Source organism: Myotis brandtii, unplaced genomic scaffold (genome assembly GCF_000412655.1).
Source record: "Myotis brandtii unplaced genomic scaffold, ASM41265v1 scaffold687, whole genome shotgun sequence".
In the NCBI taxonomy this organism is placed as follows: domain Eukaryota; kingdom Metazoa; phylum Chordata; class Mammalia; order Chiroptera; family Vespertilionidae; genus Myotis; species Myotis brandtii.
The window spans coordinates 981,741-989,489 of NW_005370687.1; the positions used below are offsets into that span (position 1 = coordinate 981,741).

Below are 7,749 nucleotides of genomic sequence, written 5' to 3' on the forward strand. Positions count from 1 at the left end.
CCGGCAAGTCAGGCGGGGAACGTTGGAGTCTGCAGTCACTGGAGCAAGCAAGCCTCATGTTCGCTTCCAGCTGCCTGGCTGCCGGCCGCCATCTTGGCTGACAGTTAATTTGCATAAGGATATGCTGATTAGCCAATGGGAAGGGTAGCGGTCGTACGCCAATTACCATGTTTCTCTTTTATTAGTGTAGATGAGGACCTTGAAGTCCAGAGGAAGGAAAGTCAGGTGGTCAAGATCCACAGCTAATTAGTAAGCAGACCTGTATCTTCCTGAGCTAAATAAAGGCTGTTTTTTTAATGTCATCCTCGTGTGATTCTCAACCATCTGAATTATAGTAGTACTACCAATAATTTTTCTACTAATGTTATTAAACATCAAGATAAAAAGTAATTTTACCACCAGTAATAATGTGATAACTCACTCTTCTTAATGAGAAGCCCATGATTACATTTTTTGGATGAGCATTACTATTCTTAAAGTAACATTTAACCAAGTCTCCAAAATCTGCTTTAAGAAGAAAGGGTTTATTTCTTTCATTTTTAGACTTGTGAATTATAAATGTAGTAGTATCATAAACAGCATTCTCAAAGTGGGCATTTTGTTTCTATTATGGCTCTTTTACAAAGTGATTTACAGGACAGTAAGGTTAGCATTAAACATTTGGGAATGAGCCCTGGCTGGTGTGGCTCAGTTGGTTGGATCATCTTCCCATGCACCAGAAGATGGCGGGTTTGATTCACGGGGCACAAAGCCAGTTTTCGGGTTCAATCCCTGGTTGGAGTACGTGCAGGAGGCACATCGCTGTTTCTCTCCCTCTTCCTCCCTTCCTCTCTCTAAAGTAAAACAAAAAATAATTTTTTTAATTGGGAACGATTGTACTTCCACCTCACAATCCCTAACCCTGTACTTTTATTACAGTAGTTTCTAAGTTTTCATCTTCTTCATTCAGTCTCTTGCACTTAATTATATGGCACACATAATGGTGAGAAACTTATTTAAGCCTTGTTGCCTTCTACATTTTTTTCCTACCTAGATGCAATGTGATAGAATATCTTAGAAGCCCTAAGCTTAGGGTCTGGTTACTCTGGTTGCTCAGTAAATATTCCCTTTTTACAGAGCAGGTAATTTTTTCTCATATATAGATAATGTCAGTTCCTAATCACCAAATCACTATAACATTTTTATTCCTTTGAAATGTATTGTTTTAATTCTGGCAAGATGCCCTCTCTACATTTTGAAAATTTGTGTGTTGTAGAAGTGTTTTAGTCACATTAAGCATAATTTTATTGTGAAATAATTTTGCAACTGGTAATCACGTTCTATATTCTTTCCCGTAATTAAAGAAGGAAAAGTGGCATGGGTTACATAAAGATGCTCCAGACCTCTGTTCATCCTGCCATACTCCTTAAAAGAAAAACAGGCTTCAAGGCTGGGTTCATTTTTACTGAAATAGTAATTTTTAAATGATTTTTAAACACTGTAAAGTTGAATTGTATAGTCCACAAATGTCTATACAAAAAAAATTCCATGTCGTTAGTGCTTATTTATATTTCCCATGGCTCTGTTTCTTTTTGTGAAGGGAGAAGGGGATTTTTCTCTCTCTTATGATGTTACTTTTGTATTTGAATGATTACTCTTTATAACAGACTTTAAAAAAATATTTTTATTGATTTTTGGAGCGAGAGGAAGGGAGAGGAAGAGAGAGAGCAAAAAACATCAGTTGCAATCCAACTGGGGACTGAACCCAAAACCTGGGCATGTTGTCCTGACCTGGGAATCAAACTTGCAACCTTTTGGTGCACGGGACAATGCTCAACCAAACTGAACCACTCTGGCTGGGTTTTAAATGTTTCCTTATGCAGAATTGTTTTATTGTTGTTTGAAAGGAATCTGTTATTTATGAATGGTTGTTAGCCTTTCCTTCTAAATTTATATAGTAATAAATTTTTCTGTTAACTTTATTGTTAGAATATTAAGTTTTTTGTAATTTAATTTTTTTAGGTATAAGCCCTGCAATTCTTATATGATGAGAGAGAAAGGGACAATTGCTTCTTGTCACTTTCATTATATAAATTTGGCCATCTTCTTCTATTTATTACCATTTTCTGGTTTTTATCTTTGGCTCCTGGAAGTAGAGTGCGTTATTGTTATGTATTCTTATAGACTATAGTCCTTGTTAAAAAATGTAATTATTTCTCATTTCTATCTTTTTTTTATATATATTTTTAATAGATTTCAGAGAGGAAGGGAGAGGGAGAGATAGAAACATCAGTGATGAGAGAGAATCATTGATTGGCAGCCTCCTGCATGACCCCCCACTGGGGACCCAGCCCGTAACCCAGGCATGTGCCCTTGACTGGAATCGAACCCGAGACCCTTTAGTGTGTAGGCCAACGCTCTATCCACTGAACAAAACTGGCTAGGGCCTCATTTCTATCTTTAATATAATTACATTCTAGATTTTCTTTAATTCATGGTATATTTTTGCTTAGTTTTTATCTAGATTTGTCCATTTGGGTTGTTTTTTCCCCATCTTCATATTGTTTTTGTTCATTTTATTAATATCTCCTTTTATTTCCATTTAACAAACATTTAGTATTACCATATATGAACATTTTCATGTATATGTGTGTGTCCATAATTTCTAAAGAAGTGTGACTTAGTATCTTTCTTTTTAAAAGATTGCTAAACTATTTAAATATTTTTTATACCTATGGTCTATTTTGCATCTAAGAATGCTGATAACAGCAATAAGATTTTTAATTCATTTTATGTGAATTATTTTATAACAGTTACCTAACTTTTTGCCAGACCAATTTTGTTAGTAAATTAAAAGCATTTAAAAATTATAAATCCTCCTAATCTAGTGTCCCAAATTTAGTACATGGTCTTTATCCTGTGTCATTTTATCATTCTTTTGTTTTAGAAACTTGCCAATGGCCTTTCTAAAAGTAAATCATGAACCATGTTAAATAATAAACTTTAAAAGAAGAGAATTAAGATACATTTTAGAATCTACATATTATATAAATATAGGTTAACAGATTTTGTTTAACAGATTGACATAACAGATTATGCAGTGATACGAAGATAAAATTTTTTAAATTGTTAAATCTTTCTAATTTGTATTTTATTCATTGCAAGGGTTTGATAGTTTGTAATTAAAAAAGCCTTGGACCTTTAAAAACAAAGTCAGAAAACAAGCATAAATCACTTGAGAAATAATGAGTAGTTTTAAGGAGGAGTACAAAGAAATCTTTACATCAGTAATTTGAGGCAAGATAGTTTCTGTACCTGAACATTAAATTTAGCTCTGAGCTTCCTGGCAAGCAAGAGAAAAAAGGAAACAGGATGGGTTTCATAGCTATTGTCTGATAAAGAGAGCCTATCAATTTTTCAGGAGAGAGAAACTTTTTCTGAATGCTAGGTTATAAAAGGAGTATGTTATGTGAATACTTATATAAGGAATATAGTTTATATTTTCCACTTTTATAAAATTTTAAGTTTCTGCTGTTATTGTGTTAGTTGTCATGTACCAATTATAAGGACTGTAGTTATATTTGGTCATATTAAGTTTATGTCCCCTCTTGTCAGAAGTGGAAATAGCATGTCTGGGGTGTGTTTATGTATTGCCTCTAGAGTGGTAGCCATTGACGAACAGGAAACTGAAAGCTGGAAGTTCAGGAAATGTATTTAGACTTTGTGGAAAAAATATATATGATATTTAACTACTGAAATCCATGGCCATTTGAAGACTAAAATTTATATATGTGTTTAGTTAGGGATAAGTATTATAGATTCTTATAACAATGTTGTTAGATGCTTAAATATGATAATAGATACAGTATGTGCATTGTAGGCAGGAAAATTGTGCAATGCTAGAAAAAATTGCAACAATTATACGTGTTCAGCTATACGCTTTCAAGAAATAAAACAGCTGGCACATCAGTTGAATTCTTCAAGGATGTCTTATTTCCAGAGAATTACAGTTTTGATTTTAGTTTAGTTCCAGGGAAGGGGAGGTCCCTCTTTTACAAGATGGCCCATTTTACTCTTACAAGTCTCATGGTTAAATTTCATTTTCTCATATTGAATTGAACTTTGTTTCCCTATAATTTATTAATATATCTATAGTTTTCTTAGCATTGAAAAGAAATCATTAATTGATCAAAACTATTTAAAAAGTTAAATGTATCTCAAGTATTTTTGTTTGGTTTAGTTTTTTAGGTATTGTGGCATTTTCTTTTATTATTTTTATTAATTTTTTATTGAGGTAAAACATTGATATGACATTTTAGGTGCCTCAGAAAATACTGCTCATAGGCATCTTTATTTTTTAAGTTACTAAAATTTTTTCTGTCAGAGGAGTTGTGATGAATGTATATGCCTGGTAACCTGTATTTTTCTTACTGTTCCTATACTTTGCTTTTTTTAAAAAGCAGGATGTGCTTTAATTGGATTAAACATTCTTATTCTTTAAGACAAGCATGAAGTTTTAATAGCTTCTTTATTTTTATTTATTTATTTATTTTTAATAATTCTTTATTGTTGAAAGTATTACATATGCTTGCTTTTTTTCCCCATTGACCCCCTCCAGCCCACTTCCACCACCACCACCACCCCGCCCCAAGACTTCAGCACTTTATTGGCTGTGTCCATGGGTTATGCATATATTAATAGCTTCTTTAAAATGGGAATTTTTGATAGTGTATTTTTGTTGCTGTTCTATTGATCTATATCTCTTTTTTTATATTTTATTGATTTTTTTACAGAGAGGAAGGGAGAGGGATAGAGAGATAGGAACATTGATGAGAGAGAAACATCAATCAGCTGCCTCCTGCACACCCCCTACTGGGGATGTGCCCGCAACCAAGGTACATGCCCTTGACCGGAATCGAACCTGGGACCCTTCAGTCCGCAGGCCGACGCTCTATCCACTGAGCCAAAAATGGTTAGGGCCTGTTGATCTATATCTCAATAAAAGAGGTTGCTTTGGACTTTTTCACTGTTGTACTAAATGAACATTCTATTTATTACAAGGTTCTTTTTAGGAATTTGAGCAGCATTTTTACATCAGTAATTATAATTGTTTATTTATAGAGCCTCATTAAAGTTAGCCTCTTCAGATTGATTTGAGTTTGGATCTGTTAGGGTCATGTGTTCACATCTAAACTATTGTGGTGGCCAAGGGGGTGGGAAATGCTGACTGGCAGAGATTGGGGTTTGGGGTCCTTCCAAGAGGTGAGTATCGTGGTTCCCCAACGGAGAGTCCCAGAATGTTTCCAGCAGAAGGGGGAATGGACTTTGAGCTGATAAGACAAGGAGTCTCAAGGCCAGACCATAATTGGCCTGGTATAGTGGGGTAAGGAGCCTAACTTTACCCAGCAGTTGATCTGTTATTGCAGTAGCTAGTTCTTTGAAGGACAGTTTTTACTTTGTTCTTACTATGTAGTACATGTTTATTTTACGAAAATTTAGTAAACATATAATCAGTGAAGAAAATAAAACTTTCCTGTAAACTTTTTTTTTGGTTTGTTTTTTAATGTTCTTAGTTAATTCCCTTAAACTGCATTTAATATCTAGCTTACTTAGTTATTTGAAGGGGTGCTTGTTGAACTATTCTTTCTACAAATTTTGCTTCTAATTATTTCTTAATTATGGAGGAAATACGAGTTAATAATCTTAAAGCCTTTGTTTGATATAATTATCCTGTTAATTGTATCTATTTTCTAGGAAACCATAGTTATAATAGGCATAATGAGAGCACCACCCTGGGGAGTCAGAGTGAGTTTTACAGGAGAAACAGGAAAACTGAAGACCAAAGCCTGGTGTAAGCTCTTTGGCAGGAGGGACGAGGTCCTTCTTGTTTACCATTATGTCACTATCATTAGGCACAATGCCTGACATATAGTATAAAGTGTTCCATAAATAGTTGTTCAGTGAATGGAGGAGGTTCTCATTAAGTATTTTGATAACTCATATCTCCTGTACTGTGGACAATCAAGATAAATTATACTCATCTAAAGTTAAGAGCCTAAGAAGAACAAAGTTGGAGGAATCACAATACCAGATTTCAGGTTATACTATAAAGCCACTGTAATCAAAACAGCCTGGTACTGGCACAAGAACAGGCATATAGATCAATGGATCAGAACAGAGACCCCAGAAATCGCCCAAGCCATTATGCTTAATTAATATTTGACAAAGGAGGCAAGAGCATACAATGGAGTCAAGAGAATCTCTTCAATAAATGGAAAATTGGACAGATACATGCAAAAAAATGAAACTAGACCACCAACTTACACCATACACAAGAATAGACTCAAAATGGATAAAAGACTTAAATGTAAGTCATGAAACCATAAAAATCCTAGAAGAAACAATAGGCAGCAAAATCTCAGACAACTCTTGTAGCAATATGTTTACAGATACATCTAGGGCAAAGGAAACTAAGGAGAAAATAAACAAATGGGACATCAAAATAAAAAGCTTCTGCACAACAAAAGAAACCATCAAAAAAATAGCAAGAAAGCCCACTGTATGGGAGAACGTATTTGGCAATGATACATCTGATAAAGGGTTAATATCCAAAATATATAAAGAACTCATACAACTTTACAGAAGGAAGACAAACAATCCAGTTAAAAAATGGACAAAGGACCTAAATAGACGCTTCTCCAAAGTGGACATACAGATGGCCAAGAGACTTGAAAAAATGCTCAAAGTCACTGATCATCAGAGAAATGCAAATTAAAATGACAATGAGTTACAACCTCACAACTGTCAGAATGGCTCCCATCAACAAATCAACAAATGACAAGTGCTGGCAAGGATGTAGAGAATAGGGAACCCTAGTACACTGCTGATGGGAATGCAGACTGGTGCAGCCATTATGGAAAAAAGTATGGAGTTTTCTCAACAAATTAAATATGGAACTGCCATTTGACCCAGTGATCCCACTTCTGGGAATACTAGTGACACAGTGCATGGATACATGCACATTGAAAGGAAATTAATTAGAAGGAGGCCAGCGGGGTGGGCTGGGACTGGGTGAGACGGGCCAGATATGCCTGCGGTCCCTCCCCAGCCGGCCGCACCTCAGGCTCAAAGGGCATCTGTGGAGTGAGTGGGGTCCCTCTGGCAGGTTGGGTCCTTTGACCTGGCCTGCGGGGATCGGGCTGAAACTGGCTCTCCAACATCCCCTGAGGAGTCCTGGAGTGCGAGAGGGCACTCTGCAAAGTTGCTGTCATACAGGGTGTGGAGCACAAACACAAGTGTGCTGTAAACCAGATTCGGGGCCAACAGTGCCCCAGCAACAACATAACCCATGGTTGAAGGTGGAATCGTGTGGCTCCACGAGGAATCGGGCTCCCTCCTCTCTGGTTTCAGGGTGTGTCACCCGAGAACCACCGCCACTGAGTCACTGTAGCTTGACAGCTCCTGTGTTGAGCGTCTGCCCCCTGGTGGTCAGTGCACATCATAGTGACTAGTTGGATGGTGGGAGGGACACTTAGCATATTAGCCTTTTATATATATAGATATCCTAAGAAACCCTAAATACCAATCAGAAAGAATGTATGCACCCCTATGTTCATAGCACGATTTACAATAGCTAAAATGTGGAAACAGCCCAAGTGCCCATCAGTAGATGAGTGGATAAAAAAGCTGTGGTACATTTATACCGTGGAATACTATGCAGCAGTAAAAAAGAAGAATCTCTTACCCTTTGAGACAGCATGGAGGGACCTG

At 36.2% G+C, this 7,749-nt stretch overlaps 1 protein-coding gene across 3 annotated transcripts in view; it reads left to right on the forward strand.

Moving 5' to 3' along the window:
- FKBP5 (FK506 binding protein 5) overlaps positions 1-7,749 on the forward strand; it is a 131,358-nt gene that overhangs the window by 17,520 nt on the left and 106,089 nt on the right. The gene's annotated exons all lie outside the window — the stretch shown is intronic.